The sequence below is a fragment of the Mus caroli genome, chromosome 4 (genome assembly GCF_900094665.2).
Source record: "Mus caroli chromosome 4, CAROLI_EIJ_v1.1, whole genome shotgun sequence".
NCBI classification, from domain to species: Eukaryota; Metazoa; Chordata; class Mammalia; order Rodentia; family Muridae; genus Mus; species Mus caroli.
The window spans coordinates 15,063,188-15,085,038 of record NC_034573.1 but is presented as its reverse complement, the minus strand read 5'-3'; the positions used below and the strand labels follow the sequence as shown (position 1 = coordinate 15,085,038).

The following is a 21,851-nucleotide window of genomic DNA, read 5'->3' as shown; positions in this document are numbered from 1 at the left end:
ACTAGCATTTTGCCTAAACCAGGTTAGCCATGTCTTTAAGCTATTTAACCGAAATAACTAAAATTAAAAGTAATTACAGAAATTGTACAGAAGTCCCATGCCCCTTCTTCCCAGCTCTACTCAATGGGGATATTTAACATACACAATTTTCTCTCATACGTGCATCTTAGATTTTAATTTATATATGTGTGTGTATATGTGAGGTGAAAGGAATCATTAAATATGGAAAGGATTCAAGAGAAAGGAAAATCTCAAGTGAGGACATGGGCATAGAGAGAGTAATAGAATACAGAAAGCAATGGTCCATCAGGAGTGGGGGGGATGAGGGTCAACAAGGAAAAGCACGTGGAAACTGAATCATAAAACCCATTCTTTTGTATGTAAGTTTTAACAACTAGTTAGAATAGTCAAATGGATTAGCTTTGTTAATGCAGGTGGACCTTACCCATATGATGAAAGACTGAAAGGAAACAGAAGACTTGAGTCCCCCACATCAAAACATTATTATCCTGCCAAGAGTGGCCTTTGGATTTGAACTGCAGCTGTTGTGGGATTTTTTTCTGGAAGATAAGTATCTCTTCTTGCGCAGGATAGGACACTGATGATAGCCTAGAGACAAGATTCCACTCAAGCTTAGTGAAATAGGAACTGTATGGTGCTACTTATAATATGTGTGATGTTACCTACAGATGACTCTGAAATACACATCTCTAAAAAGCCCAGAATGTCAGCATGGAATAGGACAAAAAGAAAAAAAAGAAAAAAAGCAAGCAAGCTTGTTTTTGTGGCTCCCTGGATTGCCTGAAGATGGGCAGCTTATGCTGGGCAGTCTCCTTTCCCCAGTAAAGGCTTCTATAATGAGGGGGAAGATCCTTGTGAATCCTGTTCCATCCAGGAGCTTGTTGGTTACCTGGAATTCTATTTCTTCAGTCTTAAGTCATCCTCTTCTCTCCAGAGGGGAAACATTTCAGTTCTGAGGAAATAGCTACACATCAGAAGCACTGGCTCATTGATAGGACCTCTGATATTAACAGCAACTTCTGAAAATGACAAAGTTGACAGCCTGCCTGCCTTATTGTGCAAGCCAATTCTTTCAAATATCTTTGGGAATCTGCTTCGATACTAGAACACTGCCCCTCCATATAAAAGTCTTTCAACACCACACAAAAAAGTAATATCACATATCTATATACCTATCCAATCTATCAACCATCCAATTAGTTATTATGTAGAAAACTTTACTTAATAAGGATTAAATTAGCATATAATTTACTAAGTCTCTTGAGTTGATGTTTTATCAATTCTAATGAAGTATAAAAACCATGCCTTTCTTTATATTTCTTACACTCTGTCATTTATTTTATAATTCTTTTAAATTTTAATTTTTGTTTCATTAACTAATCTGTGGAAGACTCCAGAACTTACAGGGGTGAATCCTCTCATTCTATCATATGGGTCCCACAGACTGAAGACTGAACTTGGGGTATCAGTCATGGCAAACAAGTACCCTTACACATCTCTCAAAAGTTCTCTCTTTCTCACTTTCTCTGTCTCTGTCTGTCTATGTCTCTTTCTCTCTGTCTCTGTGTCTCTGCTGTCTCTGTCTCTGTCTCTCTCTGTCTCTCTCTCTCTTTCTCTCTCTCTCTGTCTCTGTCTCTCTGTCTCTCTGTCTCTCTCTGTGTGTGTGTGTGTGTGTGTGTGTGTCCCCTTCTTTCTGTCCAGGCCTGGTATATTTTAGGCTAGCTCTGACTCATACCTCTATACCCACTATAATGATCTGAAATATCTCCTCTGTGCGGATTGAGAACCAAGCATAACCACTACTAAATTTACCATAGTTTAGCTCAATTTTGTGTGTTTGTTTCCTTTTTTATTAAGATTCATTTTGTGTGTGTTTGCATGTGTGTGTTTGTATAATTTATATACACCATGGGTGAAGGTGCCTGAAGAGGCCTGAGGAGAGCATTAGATATCCTGGAGCTGGGATTACAGTTGGATATGAGCCTTGGTGTGTGTGATAAGAACTGAACACAGCCCTCTACACAAGTAGTAATCTTTTAACCACTGAGTCACCTCTCCAGTCCTAAAGGGGTTTTGTTTGTTTGTTTGTTTGTTTTTGAGGTTGCTGTTGCTGCTGTTGTTATTTATTCATGATATTCTAAGATACTTCTTTTACTAAATGGTATGGATTTCTTTGTATCTGTTTCCTTGTAGTGGTTCTTGGAAGGGCAAGAGTGGAACCCTCCCCCCCCCCCCCCCCCCCACACACACACACACACACACACACACACACACACACACACTATGGTGTTTGGCTGGATTAGTACAAGCTTTTTTTTTTTTTTTTTTTGACTAAAACAATGAAACTTTTCTTGGGAAATTTTTTTCTGATCTCATTGACATTATGTGTTGCTAGCCTCACCAGGATCCCTTCTGGCACGTATAAATCACCTTCTCATCCAGGATCTGTTCTGGCATGTGTAAATCACCTCTTCTCATCTAGGATCTGTCTGGTATGTACAAATCACCTCTTCTCACCTGAATTTTCACTTCATGGATCTGGTTACCTATGATAGGCTGAGGTGATATATTAAGTGTAAAATTCCAGGAGAAAGCGATTTGGTTTTTTTTTTTAATTTAAAATTTAAAGTATTTATATTTCTATTGTGCATGTGTGTTGGGGAAGAGGTATGTTCAGGTTCTGTAGGAGGTCAGAGGCTCTGATTAACTTCCCTGGAGCCAGCTGACATGGGTCCTAGGAATTGAACTTAGGCTCTCTACAAGAGCTAAACCACTCTTCACTGCTGAACCACTCTTAATTTTATATGTTTCAGTGTTTGTATTTATGCATTTATTACATGGGTAAGGGGCACACCAGCCCCCTGAATTTAATGTTTTCAGTGTTTTTATTTTTTATTTATTTTTTTAATTAGGTATTTTCCTCATTTACATTTCCAATGCTATCCCAAAAGTCCCCCATACCCTCACCCCCACTTCCCTACCCACCCACTCCCACTTTTTGGCCCTGGTGTTCCCCTGTACTGGGTCATATAAAGTTTGCAAGTCCAATGGGCCTCTCTTTCCAGTGATGGCCGACTAGGCCATCTTTTGATCCACAGTGTTTTTATTTTATTTAATATATGGGTAGGGAGTGATAGTTCACATGTGGAGGTCAGAGGAAAACTCTATTGCCCAGGGACTTTCCTGCCTCAGTCTACAAAGAAGCAGAACTACAGGAGTGTTCCTCTGCTCCCAGTTCATTTCATACTGATATGTAGTTGTATTAGTTAGGGTTTTACTGCTGTGAACAGACACTATGACCAAGGGAAGTCTTATAAAAAAAACAACATTTAATTGGGGCTGGCTTACAGGTTCAGAGGTTCAGTCCATTATCATCAAGGTGGGAGCATGGCAGTATCCAGGCAGGCATGGCGCAGGAGGAGCTGAGAGTTCTATGTCTTCATCCAAAGGCTGCTAGTGGAAGACTGACTTCCAGGCAACTAGGGTGAGGATCTTATACCCACACCCACAGTGACACACCCATTCCAACCAGGTCACACCTATTCCAACAAGGCCACACCTTCAGATGGTGCCACTCCCTGGTCCAAGGATATACAAACCATCACAGTAGTATAAGGTAACATCTTGCTCAGCCTATCTAGGATATAAATCCTTTGTTTGTCCAGAAGATCCATGCTATATACACCCATTATACACTTATGAGCCAGCGTGATTTTCAGACTGTCAAAGCATCAGATAACTTGTTTTCAACTGACTCTTATGTTTATAAAATAATGGCCACAAAGTACATGAATAGTGATGTTGGCAATTCAGACATGTCAAAGAGAAGCTATCGGATGCTTCAAGTGCAAAGTAAAAGTATAATAAGATCTTAAGAAACCACATTTACATAACTTTTATTACAATGTATCATTATAGTTTTTCTATTTTATTGTTGCTGTTATTTTCTTACTGTGTCTAACATAGAAATAATATGCACACACAGAAAAAAGCATAGTCAGTGCTGGTCTCAGACATCTTTTAGGATTTTTCTTTAATATAATCTTCACACAGTGAAGGATTACTATACAAGCCAAAATAAGCAAACAAACAAATAACCCAGGAAACCTTTTCTATGTTATTCCAGAGGTATAGATCTTCCTTGCTGGTCCAACTTTTTCCGTGTCTTTCAGAACTTTTCTGTTGTTTTACCCATGAAATCCATATTGTTATAATCAATAATAAGAGTGTGAAAAGGTATGTCTTCCTCTTCTAGGAAGTAGACATCCTTTGTGTAAAATTTTAAAACATTGGAATATATCATAGAATCATACAAAAACTTTTTCTCAGCATAATCTGAGGAGACTGAAATCAACACCCAGTTTCCCAGAGAAAGAACATCTTTGTTGAATGTGTAAAGGGCTAATTAAGTTAAAAATGAGAGCATGAAGATAGACCCTGACGCAGGGTAACTAGGTCCTTCTAAGAGAAGACTGGAACACAGATAGGCCAAGTGAGGACACAGGAAAAAGATGACTGTCTCCAAGCCAGCAGAGATCTTGTTCTCAACAGGAACCAACCTTGTTCACGTCTTTATCTTAGATGTCTTGCCTCCAGAGAACAAAATTTTATTCTCTAAGAAACCAAATTTTGATGCTTTGTTATTACAGCCCCATGAAAGAGACAGTAGCACAGCATTACAGTGAGATGTTGATTTTGTTTAGTGTTAGGGGAAAACTCCAAGACAAAAGTTTGGTTACTCATTTTTCTTTCTTTTATTTTCCTTTTGACTTAGACTAAAAATTCACAATTGCAGCAGCCAGCATATGTTCCCCAAAAGAATTACTTCTCTCTAGGGGAGAGAGTCTTAAAAAGTATTTAAAAGTCAGAAATCTGGAAATTCGTCTGTTTTCCAATCTGCTCCACAGCATACTAACTAGAATTCCTAAATGCATGCGGGAAATGCCCGTTTGATCCAAAGATGGATGGTTCCAGAAAAGAAGCAAATGTAAGGGGAAATGTGGCTACAGTAGATTGGACACAGAACCAAGACTGACCATTAGATATGGAGTCCAAAGAATAGAAGGGAAAAGAGAGAAGAGAGTGTAAGAAAGAAACAATATTCCTTTTTTAAATTAAATATTACCACAGAATTCCATAGAATTCTCCCAGCATGGAAATCTCTCTACTGTTTGATAATGCTTTGGAGGAAAATGCTAACGTGCAAAGTGAAAGAACACTGTGAATGTTTCTACAATAACACTTGGACGTGCTCAGGACCTTTGCAAGGATGTTCATGACAACTGTATGGAGTAAAATAAGACAGCAGAGTAGAAACTATTTTCAAATGTGACAACCTCTCAAAGCTTGTGATGCAGACCATTGGGCTGAGACTTTCCTGTCAGTCCTTAGTGTCAACAAAGGTAAAGCTTCTAAGAATTTGTGCATATTGTTCTGGTGTTTAAATATTATTACTATAGATAACAGCTTATAATGTCTCTTTATTCTGAGTTGCCACAGGGTCCCAGGAACCACTTTGCCTGGGTTCCTCAATGCCAGGAACTGAGAAAGTGAATGTGTCTAGAAAGATCAGGTTCGAGAACTCTGGACTGTGAACCTGATTAAGAGGGAATCTGTTAATATGGAAGACCTACCCTCACAGCACAGGACTTAAAGTCTTGATACTACTGTAATCAGTCCTGGAAAATTAGAAAGATGCAAGATCTACATTAAACAAAGCATAGGCGCCATATATGTCGTGGAAACTTAGTGGAGGGAAGGGAGTGTGCAGGCTCGAAGTTTACTGTAGACAGCCAGGAACCTTCGGAATTTCCTCTCCAGAAAAGTCCAGTCATAAAGGAGCTTCATTCAGAACTTAGTATCAGTCAGTAGAAACTTAAATTCTCTCTTGATCTTATCTTGTCTTCAGAATTGTGAGATGAAAATGGAACTGGGAGGCAGGAAGTGGTGTCCTTCCCCTAGACCTTCCTCTGGTCTCTCCATCCCCTACTGAGATGCAATTCCATCAGCCAAATCTTCAGGCTTCAAAGATGTTGTCTCTATTTCACATTTAGTACTATTGTTCCATGGTCACCTAAAAAGGGGGCTACAATGCTCCTCTGTTTTGTTACTGTGTATTTGTATGATACCAGATTCTCTTCATATACTTCAGTGGAAGCCAAATATTATAAAGGGATGAATACAGAAGGATATTTGACAGTTCAGCTTTCTACTGCCAAGATAAATATTAAATATGTTCTCAAAAATGTGAGACAATTTTTGTTTGGGAAAACCATAGCTATTTTTATAAATATGCTATTTATATTAACATGTTTATTACTGTTGTTTTAAACTTAACTAGTGAATGTTTTTAATTTCTCCTTTAGCTTTTAACCCTGCAAATACAAATGGTTCTATAATTATAACCTGTGTTAATAAAAAATTTTGTTTTAGTTTAATTTTTTTCAAGACAGGGTTTCTTTGACTAGCCCTAGTTCTCTTCGAACTCAAGCTGACCTCAGACTCAGAGATCTGCCTATCTGCCTATTATCTACCTTTCTGCCTATCATCTGCCTATCTGCCTATCTGCCTATCTGCCTATCTGCCTATCTGCCCCTGCCCCTGCCCCTGCCTCCCTAGTGCTGGAATCTGACCCCCGTCCCTTCAGTGAATAAGCCGAAACAAGCAGAAGCCCTGGGTTTTGTTGTTGTTGTTTTTCATAGCTGAGAATCAAACCCAGATCTTCACATTGGCTTAGACAAAGGTGCTTTATCACAGAGTTACATCTTAAACTCAAAATTCAGAATTTTTAAAATTAATTCATTAAGTTAGCATAAAAATGATGGGTTTCTCTGTGTTGCATGTGTGTCTGCACACACAAACACACACACACACACCCTTTAGAACTAGATTCCACATATGAGAGAAAACATACAGTATTTGTCATTTTTAGTCTAGCTAATTTGTTTGACATAACGGCCTCTATTTCTATACATTTTTCTGCAAGTGTCATGATTTCAAATTTCTTTATAGCTGAATAGAACTCCATTTTATGTATGTATGTATGTATGTATGTATGTATGTATGTATGTATGTATATACCATATTTTCTTTACTCATCCATCTAGGCTGATTCAACTTCTTATCTATTATGAGCACTACAGAAATGAATATGGATATGAAGACATCTCTGTGGACTGTCTACCTAGAGTCATTCAGGATACCTATGTGTGTGTATGTATGTATATGTGTGTGTGTGTTTGTATGTGTATGCATGTATTATGAATGGACAAATGTATGTATGCATATAGGTATATATGGATATCTGTTTTGGCTGATCTAGGTTGTTAAATTGACTACATCAAATAAAACGCAGCTGATGGGCACTCTTATGAAGGTTTTCTTAACCAGATTGTTTGAAGCAACAAGACACAACCTACATGTGTGTAGCACCTTTTGGTGGCAGCCCAAAATAAAAGAACATCAAAAACTACATTTTATCTGCTTGCCTTCACTCTCAGTGGCAAGCTTATCTATCTTGCTGGTGAACTGCTCCTTCACTGGTCATAGAACCAAGCTCTTCCTGTGCAGGTGAAGACCAGCAGCTCTCCGGGAGTCCTCCAGGCCTTCACTGTCAGATGGGGACTGCTGAGACATCCAGCTTCATGAAATAAACAACTAGATTACTGGCCTCTTCAGTGTGAAACAGCTATTGCTGGACTACATAAACCACACCCTGTAAGATAATGCAATAAATTCCCTACACACACACACACACACACACACACACACACACACACGAGTTCTTTTCTTTTAGACATCCCTGACTAATACAGTTGGCAAGAGTTTTTTCACCACTCCTTAGGCTGTCTCTTGAGACTCATGAATGTTTCTTTTGCTCTGCAGAAGCTTTTTCATTCATGTCATCAATGAGTCATCTCTAGGACTATTTCCTATTCTATTGCAATCCTTTCCAGAAAGTCTTTTTCTATGCCTGTGTATTGAAGTCTTTTACCTATGTTTTCCTCCAGCTGTTTCAATGTTTCTGGTTGTACATTATGGTCTTTGATCCATTTTGAACTGATGATTTTCAGGCAGGGTGAAAGGTAGAACTCTAGTTTTATACTTCAACATGAAGAAATCTACTTTTCTCAGCACCATTTGGTACAGAGACAGCAGGTTCTCCAATGTTTATGGCACCTTTATTCTTAAAATGTTAAGTGGCTGTAGCTATGCGCCCTTACGTCTGGTTCTGCTAGTTCATTTCATCAGTCTACACGGTCGTTTACATAACAGGACCATGCTGTATTAGGTTAATAGACAAAATTTTGTATCTGTTTCATACAAAATAATTTTGTGCTAAAAATTAAGAGTGACTTGCAAGGAGAAGGCAATTTTAAGTATGTGTGCCCTTTTTGATTATGTAAAACACAGTAATACTTCCATTGGAGATTTAAGAATATGAGGAGGTAGGCACAGAATTGAAGCAAATTAACTTAAATTTAAGATGGTGGCACTAAAATTTTGTGAGGAGTAAATGGGGTTGCCCTCTTAACAAGAAATTAGGGCTCCAGATATACTTCAGGAAAGATAAAAGAATATTTTCAAAAAGTTTTATAAAGAATATGCTACAGAGAGGATTGCCTAGTTGGTCATCAATGGAAGGAGAGGCTCTTGGTTCTGTGAAGGTTCTATGGTCCAGTATAGGGGACTGCCTGGGCCAGGAAGCAGGAGTGGGTGGGTTGGTGAGCAGGGGGAGAGGGGAGGGATGGAGGCTTTCAGAGGGGAAACTAGGAAAGGCAATAACATTTGAAATGTAAATAAAGAAAATATCTAATAAAAAAAAAGAAAAAAAGAGTATGCTACATTGCTAAGAGAGAAAAAAATTAAACAGAAATAATGGAACTGTGGGAAAGCCACAAAGAGCCTATGAGGATGTGGATAGGAAGGGGCTGTGCCATTGTAAAAGGTGCCCTCTCTGGGCAGATGGCTCTCCTGTGGGCACAGAAGCACGCACGACTAGCTGGCAGTATCCACCGACCTCTACACCTTTAAGATGTTCTGGTGGCCAAAGAAACTTTATTTTCTTTTTAACAAAGGCACGTGCTTTCTAGGGTAAATTATGTGTAGTTATAAAGAATGCCTGTTACCATATGCCATACACTATGTATACATTGCAAATGTAGATATATATTTAAATATATCACTAAAAGATATAGAGAAATTTCATATTGATAATTTTGCCAATGATTCATCATTATGTAGAATTTGAAAATATCAATTTTCTGACACCTCAGAAGAGAAAACATTTAAATAAAATAAACAGTTATTTTATTTTATTTTATTTTATTTTATTTTATTTTATTTTATTTTTTGACATAGGATCTTCTTTTGTAGCCCAGAATGGTCTTCTATTTACAAACCTCCTGCTTCAGCCGCTGAGTGGTGGGATAATGGGCTTGTGTTATAGGCCTGCTCATTTCTTGGTTTCGATGACATATAAATGAGATTATGTGGCTTTCTTACAGTCTATTGTCATATTTATTAGAGGAATAGGAAGGACTGTGTCTTCTTCAGAGGGAGACAATAAGGAACACAGACATTGCCAACACAGTGTCCCTGTACTTGAAGACCTCTGATACTGTTAAGAAAGTCACAATACCATCATCCTAAACAGTTGTGTTTTCATGCTTTCTTCAGGTTTAAGGAATTATGTAAGAAAATGTGTGCCTGACTGTGTGAACACAGAGCTTTTCCCAGTGGAAAAAAAATTAAGCATTAAATGTCTTCCTTTACATACTGAAAGGAAAATCGAAGAAACATTAAAGTTAATTTTAACACAATCCCTTCTAGCAAAATGAAAAAAAATTGATTGCAATATATCTAAATGTATTAGGATTGTTTAGGATTATTAGGATCAAAGCCTAACAGAAATTAAGGCTGCTTGATCAATAGCATAGAAACATTTTTGCATAGTACATATAAAATGCAGATAAAGTTTCATACATCTTTCTGAAAAAAAAGAAATAGAAGGTAAGTTAATAAAAGGAAAAGGGCTAAAATGAAGTATTTAGCCAATTTGATGGTCACTGAACTCTTGGGCTTGTCAAGGACTGTTTGTAGGCTTTTTTTAAAAAGGATACAGCCCATTCCTATCATGTAGGAATTAGACTGATTAATCAATGACCTACTTTTAGAAAGATGGTGTTAAAGCTGAACAAGCTACTAAGCAAAGTAGAGTGAATTGTGTCTATGGAGCCAGCATAATTATCAGGGTTTCATTTGACAAATCTCAAGGTAGGAAAACACCAAGAAAGAGACACAAATAATGTCTTGGAGCTGATTATTATTAACAATCAGAAAAAAAAAATCAATACTAAACAGTGTACTTCCAGGCTTAGGGAGAATATGAAGGGAATTTGAAAACCTGGCCAAGTAATTCTCCTTAAAGTCTGCCAGGAGAAAAAGAACTCTCCAACATTGTTCTCTCCTTGATTTAGCACTCTGGGGAGTCTGGCCTAAAGCATGCAACTTAGGCAAAAAAAAAAAAAAAAAAAGGCAGATATTTCTGATATATAATTTGAGAGACGCAAACCCTCTCTACTACCCCAAAATATCTCTACAGTCAGTCTCAGATTTTGCACCCCATAATTAGATTTCTCTCTTCCTCCTAAAGAGCTTTTGTGTTTGCTTGCCTTCTGGGACTGGAAAACACTCTTGAGCGAAGCACTGCAACAATTAACACTGTAAGGAGAACTGGTTACTAAATCAGGAAGTGAGAGGCTAAAGCCGTGGAGAAGGATGCACAAGAAAGAAAGTGTACCTGAGACGCATTCCAGACACTTCTCAGGCATCCCTAGGGCTTGGCAGGTGAATGTGCACTATACTGTGGATAATCACAAATGTTTTCCATTTATTACCTCGCATGGTATGTCAACACGCTTACTTGGATAGCTGCTTTGGAAATAGTAGTTGAGTGACTCTCAGATACTCCAAAAAGCCTGCTTTCATTCCTCTAGGCTTGGACACAAATTATGTTCAGGTGTACTGGTGTCTACTACTTACGTAACAAACAGAAGTTTAACTAAGTGATCCATCCAGGCACTTCTGATTTTAAAAGACATAAGTGCGGACTTGGTCTCAGTGAAAACTCTCCAATTCCACTTGGCTGTAGTCTTTTGTTTGTCAATAATATGAGATGCTGATGACAGTTCGGAGAAGGTGGAGTGCTTACATAGCCTCCTGGCATTCGGAATGGATGACACACTCCAGTGCCTTCCTCTGGTGCCCAAATGCACCTTTTTCTGAGGAAAGCTTTCTTCTACTGTTTTTCAGGCTCTTACAACAGTGTACTTATTCTAGCTGTTCACCCTCCACTTGGGAACTTGAAGGTAGCTGCGGGATTCTAGGCTGAGCTCTCTACCCGCCCCTGTTGGAAGAGCATGGCTTCAGTGCAAGGCAAATCCCACTAGTAAAGAAAGTCGTTTCAGTTCTGCACAGATTCTCACACTACACAGAGCTATCTTTCCTAAACTTGGCCAAGGGTAAATCCTAGGGAGTAGAAGTCTGGGAGTTTGTTCAAAGGGGACTGATTGATTACACAGCCTGGGCTCTCCAGTCCGTATCTGGCTGGTGTCACTGAGAGCTACAACAGTAACATGCTGGACAAACCTGAGTGCTATTAACCTGGGTCTTATCTGAGTAAGTTCTATAAATGATGAAATTTCACAATTTTGCAAAGGACCAGAACACAGACAAGGTGATGGGTGGGAAAATGCCCATCATGTGTTCTCTCTTACAAAATGACCAGGAAGACCAGGAAGACACTAATGTCTCCGGAGGCCCTGGAAGCACTCATGTCAAAGGTCAGAATTCCTCAGGCCTTTTTTCTGTATTCATTACCGAAATACTTTACAAGAACATTTGAAAGAGGCTTTGTTTCAGCTCGTGGTTTCAGAAGGTTCAGTCTGCAGTTACTTGATGTGAGTACCAGGATAGTACATCACAGGGTGGGGCGGGAGCTTGTGGTAGAAGACTGTTATTCACAACATGGAGGAAGCAGAAAGAACGCCAGGCAAGGGCCAGGGCTAATGTTCCCTCTCTGACCATTTTTCCAAGCAGGCCTGTCTCCGAAAGTTTTCACAAGCCCCTGAAACAGAGCTGCTGACTGCCAGGCTTAAGCCTTCAAAGCATGAACCTAAGTGAGGACATCACCTCTGGGGTAATTTTCATTCCTTTGAAAAATAGCACCAGGGAGTCGGGTACTGATCATCTTTTCTGGACTCTTCAGAAAAGTCAACACCTCCTGCAGGAGGAAAGAGTGGCTTCTTTGCCATGAAACATAACAAGAACACCGTCTCTTTTCAGGACAAAATTTGCGTGCAGTGCATTAAGTAAATTCATCCCCTTAATGATAAGATGCCTCAGGAGGGACATTAACCCATGGCATGTTCAGAATGTTTTAATAATCCTCTATTGTTCATTGCTGCTTGGGGAAGAGATGCAAACATGAAGTTCATGCTGATTTTTATACTGTAATTGATTCAGTCTTTGATCTACAGCCCAGGGGTCCAATGTCCCCACCAGTGTCCAGAAAACTGCAGAAAGCAAACTTGCAAGTTTCAAGTAGAATGAAATCTCACACGTCCAAGTTTTTTTTTTTTTACTTATTTAAATTTTATTATTATTTTACTTCTCTCTCTCTCTCTCTCTCTCTCTCTCTCTCTCTGTCAGTGTGTGTGTGTGTGTGTGTGTGTGTGTGTGTGTGTGTATGAGTGCAGGTACCTACAGAGACCGGATGTAAGCACTGCATCCCCTTGTGCTGACTAGAGTTGGTTGTGAAACACATGGTATAGGTGCTGGAAATACAATTTGGGTTCCCTGAAAGAAGTCATCTTAACCCCTGAGCCACCTCTCCAGCCCCCATTCTTGTTTTAGTATAGTTCTTACTATGCTGTGATTCTGTTTCACCCTGGGCCTTTATTTTGCATTTGTTTAGCTGCAATCAAATGAGGCCTAGGCTCATTACTGTAGCTGAGGGTGAGCTTGGGCTCCTCCCACCTCCACTTCCCAAGTGCTGGGATTACAGGCACACACCACATCTGACCAAATTAGTAATTTGTATCATAGATTTATTATTTAGAAATAGAATGGCAAGGTGTATAAATAGGAAATAAGTGGCCTAGTAAGTAAATTGACAGGCTGAGTTATGCTGTGGTAATGACTGATTACAAATATTAGGGACTTTAAATGCTGGAGGAAGGCCTGGTGGGCAGCACTTGCCAGTTTCTATAGATTCTCTCAGCATTGTCAGTTTCAAGCTACAGAACTCAGAGAAGACAGACAGAATTAATTTTCTGAGTCAACTCAAATGGCACAGGCTTTGTGTGAGAACTTTTTTTTTATCAATTATGTGACAGAGAGAAGAGTGAAGCTTCATGACACCTCAGGTTGGTGCTATTAAGATTTTGTGATGGGCATAGTGGCATAGACCTTTAATTCCAGTGCTTAGGAGGCCAAGGCAGGCATATCTCTGTGAGTTTGAGGCCAACATGGTCTACAATGGAAGTACAGTACAGTCTGGACATAGGACAAAGAAAAACCAAAAGAAGAAGGAAGGAAAAAAAGAAGGAAGAAAGGAAGGAGGAAGAGGAAAGCTCAAAGCTCAAGCTACACATGGAAACCTAATGTTAAGAGGGATACTCAACAACTTGCTAACGTCCAATAAAAACAAAAATCCAGCATCAACTACCAGACACGTGACTGAACCTTTGCACCAGCAGTTCCAGAACTGAGACATCAAATCAGCCTTGACTTCCAGGTCTTTCTAGCTGAAGCTCCTGATAGTATGAAGCAGGGACAAGCCATTCACTGATGTGAGCCCTCTTCGTATTTCTAAGTCACAGAAGCAATGCTTTGAAATACATTGGTGGGGTGTTGTGTGTGTGGTGTATGCTTGCATTCATGCATGTGGGCTATAGAAAGTTCTGTGTGGAAACCAGAGGCTGTGTGTAGAGCTGTTTTCCTCAACCCACTCTCTGTTCTTTATTTTTGGATGTAGGGATTCTCAGTGAACTTGGACATCCCTATTTCAGCTAGACTGGCTGACCAGTGAGCCTCTAAGATCTGTCTATTTCACATCCTGGTACCAGGGCTATAGGAGTTGCACTGTTGTGGGAGCTGCACCTTGGATGAAGTGGGCCTGGACTCAGAGCCTCATGTTGGCAAAATAAGCACTCTTTCTACTGAGCCATCTCCCTAGTCTTACACAGTGGTTCAAATTACTGTGTTGGTGCAGTTTTTATATAAGAATAACCAAACACCATGGAAAAGATGGAAAAGAAGCACCTTTCAAATGAAACGATGATTTTCTTAAAGATTTTGAAAATTTAAAATTTCCTTCCAGCTGAAACTCTGATCTTTCCAAGTTTTTGTCATAATTATATTCAAGTCAGCTATATATTTTTGTGAACTTCCCAGGATTTAAAAGAAGTTCTTAACACAAGTTATGTCATCTAATCCTCAAGCCCTTTTCAATCCTACCCCTTCTCTGAAATCTTCAGTGACTATTCTAGACAAGTCTGATCTTCCATTCCCACCCTGCTAACGGGTTTGCTTACATCCTGTCAAACCCAACAAATCTGACAAGCACAGACCTTAGCTACGCTTCTTTGTATTGTGTTGATTATCCATCTAGAAGATTGTAAATAATAGATGATCAATAAATAGTGGACTTATTCATTCATGTAAATATAATTGCTATATTTTAAAGCTCATATTTTGTTCTTCAATTTCATAAAATTTGTTCTGGTGTTTTGCTATCATATATATATATATATATATATATATATATATAGAGAGAGAGAGAGAGAGAGAGAGAGAGAGGCTGCTGCATATACAGTTATCATATAATATATTTTAATATCTTCAAAACTTACTCGTGTGTATATGTGTGTGTGTGTGTGTGTGTGTTGTTCAGGGTTTATGTGTGTGTTGAATGCCAGGAATCAAACCCTCAGGGTCATGTACATATTAGGGAAGTGTTCAATCTCTGAACTCCACCTGTAGATCTTATCTTTGTCAATAGAATACTTTTTCTGCTTTGATTATGCCACTAAAGAAATGTATTTCAGGGATAGTGATATTTGAGCTAATAAGTAAAACCCCAATACATGTTGGAAAGAGCTGGGTCAAATTTCTATTTACTTGTAGAATTTTCTAAGACTGGAAAGGAAGTAGAGCAGGGAAACGTCTGGATTCTCCGGAGTGTCAGTTGTGTGGGATGGTGTTCGGCTGGGGCAAACACATCAAAGAGTGTTTTCCTGAAGTGCATACGGGTGTGAAAGGCTAAGGCAGACTTGTGAAGGAACATCTGGCTGAAGCAGACACAGGAAAAAGGATGTTCTGCTAAAGCAAGCATGTGAAAGGACTAATGAAGGATTCTTGGCTAATAGCATGCATGTATTAGTCTGCCTTACATTACATAGTTGAGCTCCATTTGTCAGGACTCCATAGAGAGAAACACACCAAAAATCTTCTGATGGTGTGCTGCAGTTTCTTGCTGCTTCCTTGGAATCAGGCTGATTGGCAGAGTGATGTCAGCTGAAGCAAGACTCATGCTGAAGCTCCCAGGGACTAAACCACCAACCAAAGAGTACACATGGAGGGACCCATGGCTCCAGCTGCATATGTAACAGAGGATGGCCTTATCTGGCATCAATGGGAGAAAAGGCCATTGGTTCTGTGAAGGCTTGATGCCCCAGTGTATGGGAATGGCACGTCAGTGAGGGAGAACAACCTTATAGAAGCACGGGGGAGGGGAGACTGAATAGGGGTTTGTGGAGGGGAAACCAGGAAAATGGATAACATTTGAAATGTAAATAAATAAAATATCCAATAAAAAATATATTTTTTCATAAAAAAGACTCCTGCTGAGGCAACACACGTGGAGGACACGTGATGTTTAGAGGGTATAAATGGAACTTGCCAGTGATGGAGGCTGAGCTAGGCTTGCTTATAGAATTAGCTGGGCAACACTTGTAGGTTTTGCCTCTTTGCTGATCTTTGCTTTGCTGAGAGAGGCACAGAGAACTTCTCCTGGCATTCCTCCTGGTAGTTCCTGCTGACTGGAGCAGAGACTGAGGCCTGGCTGTCTTTGCTAGGTAGTGCCATCACTGCTGATTTGTTTTTGCTATCCTGACTCTACTGATCTGGACAGCTGATGTATCTGTGAAATGTTTGCCAGTAGATCGAGCTGCCACTGCTAACCTGTGAACTGAACTGCCGATTTCCAGACAACACAGATGGGAGTTGCTCCGAAGAACCTTTCTAAACAGGTCCAGCATATTCTTTCTTTTCTACTACCTCTGGTGGGTGGTGGGCTAAAGGGAGGTTAAAGTGTTTAAGACCCTTCGTTAATAATAGGTTTTGAAAAAATTAAAGCTACAGAAAGGTAGTAACTAGTAAACAAGCACTGTATACATATTGAACCATGTGGCTGCTATTCAAAGGGCAAAGTACACGAGCTATTGCATCTGTTTCCTAAAATAGTGCCTACTTACTCTTCCCTGAGAAGTGTGTTTTACTAGCTATGAGAATTGAGGAATTTATTTATTGAGAAGAACTAGATAAAAGTTGGCATTGAGGAGCCTGGAGGAAACATCTCAGAGGCAGATGGAAGGAGGTGAGCATGGCGAAGGGCTTGCAAAGCAGAAACAAACAGTGAGGACAGTTACATAAATTACTCTTTTTAGAAAACTTGCGTTATTGGACCGGAGAAGAGAATGGGTAAAGATCAATGTCATTTGTTTTCTAGAAGTGTTTCATATGCAGTCACTCTAACCAAGGACTGTGAGAATCATCACAGTGGGACTGCAGTGTATGCCCTTGGCCCACTTCACGGGCTTTGCTTATTTGGTAAGTATTTACTGAGAACAGAACAAGAGCTAGACATTGTTCCAGGTACTAAGAGCACAGCAAGGGGGCAGGAGGGAGAAGCAGGTCAGTCTCTGCTCTAAAGAAACCTGGGTTTCACTGGTGGAGAACCAGATAACAAGCAAATAAATTCAGTTTTCAGATAATGATAAGTGCTATGAAGACATTAAGCCAGAACAGTGGGATAAAGACTGACTTTGTTATTCAATAATAAAATCTCCTCCAAGCTGCCAACCTGGCTCCAGTGAACCCCCACCCCCACCCCCACCTCCCCTAGGGCCCTTAAGGGAATTGTGGACCAGTCAGAGCCTGAAACTGTGCAATCATCCTATGAGACAACCTCTCTGAAGTTCTCTGAAGGGTCCCGGAGCTTTCTCTGGCCACAAATGGTTTGTTATGACCCATAAACACTAATGTTGTATAGTCGTGTGGAGCTGTTCCAGTGGCTGGAGCCTCTCTCAGCAGACACTCCTTGACTGAAATAACTGCTCCCTGCATGCACTCCCTGATTTACGGTCTGCTTGTTTATTTTTCCTGATTGCTTTAATGCCATTGATATCAGATTCCCTTTAACCTTGAATCTTACCTCTTCTGTACTACCATGTCTAGAATATCTACTTGCTTTCTGAAACGAGTCAAATCTGCTTGATTTGACCCAGGCAGGACCTTGCCCTCTCTAATTTTTGAGACTTAAATGGCACATGCTGGCACTGTGTTTCACAAAAAATATGATTCTAGCAGAATTTGGTTTTCCCTTCCCTATGTCAGTGCCAGGAATGTTGCCAGCATGTTTATTCTGACAAATGCTCTTCTGTTTGTGTTTCTTGTATCTTCCCTCCCCAGTGTTGAGAATCAAATCCATGGCTTGACACATGCTCAACCACTGAGTATGCTCTAGCCCCGAGGTGTCCTGTAAATCTGTATTAGATTAGAAAAGTTTGCCAACTGAAAGTAAGAGATTATACTTTAAGCATTGGTTGTAAAAGATCTTAAAAGAAATAGGTAAATTCTAGGTCTGCTTACTTTCCAAGAAAACTTCATCAGTTGGTTTTAAAATGTCAGGTATCTAGGAGGTATACATGTGGCCAGAGGTAGAAGAAACACAGGTAGCTGTGTGGACATGTACCTGACCAAAACCTGTGAGGCCAGATTTGAGATCATAGTAGCCAAGACTTTGAAGGACTGCATCAAACAATTTTCATCTCCATGACAGCAAACCGAAGACAAGGAACTGAATCGAGACATGGTTTATTTTTCTCATAGTATCAGAGGTTTCACTCCATGGTTGCCAGTTCTGTTGTTTCTGGGGCTGTGGTGAGGCAGTAAGTACATCATGGGCAAACTGCTCACCTCAGAGTGGACCAGGACACCAGCAGAAGACAGAAGTGTCAGGGGACATGTCACACCTTTCCAAGAAGCCCTCATAATCTACTTGGGGACTGGATCTTCTAACTGGAAACATTTTTTTTCAGAGATTTAAATTTTTAAATTTTAAAAAACTGGTGTCATGGTACAAATAGATGTCCAGAAGATAGTAAAATGTTAACATTTTAATTTTTTTTAGTATACTATCTTTATAATTCTCTGAGAGCTGTATATGTGTGCCCCATGAATTTTGATCTTAACTGTCCTAACTCCCTGGGAATTCCCAAAAACTCCAAACTTTATATTTCCTATCTTCTTTTAAGATGTTAAAAATCTAACTGATGGAGTATAATTAGTACTGCTTATATATGTATGAGTGTGGGGTCATCCACTGGGGTATGGGCAAACAACCAGCGGCCACACCCCCAAATAAAAGTGACTCTCTCCCATAAGCTCCTAAAAGCTCCTTATCTAGGGATGGAGCCTCTGGAACCCTTCTAACACCTATGCTGGGATTTGGGCTGTTTGTTCTTATGCAGCTTTATGCTGCAATCACAGTTGTTGTGAGCCCATGAGTGCAAAGCTATGCCAAGCCCAGAACTCAGCATCTCACAGTGTTCCTTCCCACTTCCCTGCACTTACATTCTTTCTGCCTGCTCTTCCATGATATTCCTTGAACACTGAGAGTGGTGACTAAACCTGAGGGTGGATCAGGGCATAAGGTCAGCGGTGCGTGTGAGTTTTATGGCATCCACAATGTGACCACTTGCATTATCTCCATGATTGTGTCTCTCAATTAACAGCTGTATCATAAAGGTTCCTTATTTCTATTTTATGACTTTAACACATGAACATTTGGGGGAATGCCATATGAAGACACTTTATTTCAATGTATGTTCCAAAATCATTTGCTTAAGAATCTCCAAAAGGTACTCCAATAGGTAAGGTGAAAAGAGAATTTACTTAAAGGATAAGTGGGAGTCTTACTTTATCCAACTACAAATAGTACTATAGAACCTCATAAATGTTGAAAAATCTCCAAAACTATTGACTTTCTCTCTCTTTTTTTTTTCTCTCTAGGGAATACCATTTCCTTTCTCTGATCCTCTCTTTGGTTAATTTCTTTATGGAGCTGGGCTTCTGTTCCTGGATGATTTCCAGGTAACCTGAGAATTTAGAGCTGCAGTAATGCCATTTGTCTCGAGCCTGGCCAGATGTTGACACTTCCAGACCTCTAGTCATCAGTGACTAAAGTTCCAGGCCTCTAAGTTCAAACATCTTTTTCCACATGCCGAGTCTCTGGGGATGGTGGCTCATGATCCTGTGGTGTAAATGGTAGCCAAAGGTATGTTAAGAGGGGAGCTTTTCTTAGACAGCAGACAGGGTTAGAAATGAGGCAATGATTGACATACAATGAAATTACAAAGGCTTGGTAAAACCATGAAATTCAGTGATCACCCACAGCTACCAAAGAGGTAACTTTGGGAGGGATACAGAAGCCGAATTTTGTGTGGACTTGGTAGGCAGTTGCCTAAAATGCAAGTTCCTTTGTATAAATAATGTGAATTGTCATCACAGGAGTAGAATAAAGCTCAAAATGACTTCCTTCTTTTTTTAAGGGAAACTTGATTGCAGATATACAAAAGACAAACGTCTTGAAAAGTATTTGTAAACCTGGATTAGTATAGCGAAGTAGGAAGCACGAGTGAACAAGGATATGCTTCAAACATAGTTTATAAGAAGCTATAGACTGGCAGCAGCCTTTCTTATGTTTGCACACACTGCTTCTCTCCAGCGTGCCCCCTTCTTCTCTGTAGACTGCCCTATTCTCTATAAGATCACAGCCACTCTTAAACACCTACATTAGTAATTGTACCTAGAAAGTCTTCTCTGACAGAGTCTAGTTTGATAGTCATAGATGATCATCCTTCTCTTTGGTTACAGAAAACTAAAGTAGAAAATCCATATGGTTAAGAATCTCATTTAATTCTTCCTTGAATTTTCCACATCTATTACAAAATTTAAGAGGATTTTAAGTTAATATTTATTGATCAAAATCAAATCATCAACTGGCTAGCACTCTCACTTTATGTAGAAACCATGCAAAAATCTAAGGCAAAAATCTAAAAAAAAAAAAAAAAAAAATCCATGGATCAGGGCACAAGTTCAATGGTGCGTGTGAGTTTTATGGCATCCACAACGTGATCTCCATGATTGCATCTCTCAATTAACAGCTTTTATGCCGCTGCATCATAAAACATGAAAAGCAACTCTTGTCTTTTTCTTTTATTCAACCTATCAATATTGATAGTATACTATTTGCTACACATTAATTATAAATGGGGTAGAGTAAAGTCAAAAGTGGGGCTTGAGTGATGACTCAGACCACGAAATGCTTGCCATATAAGCAAGGGACCTCAGTCTAGAATCTGGGCACCCATTCAAAAACACCATGTGCAATGATATGTATCAGTATTCTTAGCATAGGAAGGTAGAAACAGGAGGACCTTTTGGGATTGCCGGACAGCACTCAGTCAGTGACCTCTTGGTTCTGTGAAAGACACTCTCTCAAAAAACAAGGTAGAGTGCAATAGAGAAATGTTGACCTTTGACCTCCATGCATAAGTACATTGGCCCATATGAGTGTGCACCCAACCATCTACTCTTTCGAATACACATATTATAACTAATAAAAGTATTTTTGGATGAGTAGCATCTCCTAGTAGGGAGAATTGTAAAACATATATTAAGCAATCATTTACGGAAGACAATGTGGGCAAAGCAACTTTTCCAAGAAAATGAGTTCTTATAAGTAAGTCAAAAGAGTAAATTAGGTGATAAAGGTTTTGGAATAGTCTGGGAAGTTTAGGATTATTCTAGTAATCTGTTTAACAAGTATGTATTGGATCCACACAGGATGCCAGGCATTGTCCTGGCTTATAAGCTGCAGGAGTAAGTAAGATAAACTCAGCCTTTTGTCTCCCCACAGTGTATAGAAATTCACAAAGTATTAGAAGTCATGCAGGGGGCTGGGGAGAGGCAGGACTTTTGTGGGTCCAATTGTGCTTAATTCAGGGATTTGGGATATCAGGCACAGAAACCAAAGAATGACTTGAGACCATGGTTCCAGTAAAGCTTAAAGACATGAAGACTCTAGACATAAATAAGGCAGAAGGAAGCTTTTTTAATGATAGTTACAGAAAAGTAAAAATCAGAAGAAAATTGAAACTCCTAAGAGAGGAAAAAAGATCAAGAGTGTGTTTGTTTCTTCGTTTGTTTTGTCTTACATTTTTATAAGGCTATAGCAGAAGCTGGACAAAGGCTGAGTTAACTATGAGATTGTTGGTTCTCTGTATTACGATGGGCTGAGCCAAAGGAGGGCCTACACATTCTGTGCATGCTCTCTTGGCCAACCAGAAAGATAACTGGTTCAGACTCCATCTAATCAGGAGCAGCCAAAACTTCCCTATGTATGTCTCTGACTTCTGCTTTATTAGCAGCTATGATGGCTATTCTCAGTTGCTATCTTGACTATATCTGGAGTGAACTACAAT

The 21,851-nt window shown here is 39.6% G+C and overlaps 1 protein-coding gene across 1 annotated transcript in view; it reads left to right on the top strand.

Moving 5' to 3' along the window:
- The first annotated feature begins 19,483 nt into the window (after positions 1 to 19,483).
- The window catches only part of Wwp1 (WW domain containing E3 ubiquitin protein ligase 1), a 100,898-nt gene continuing 98,530 nt past the window's right edge, over positions 19,484 to 21,851 (top strand). Inside the window, exon 1 of the mRNA XM_029475935.1 lies at positions 19,484 to 19,642. The gene's annotated coding sequence lies outside the window, so the exon portion shown is untranslated. The remainder of the gene's footprint in view (positions 19,643 to 21,851) is intronic.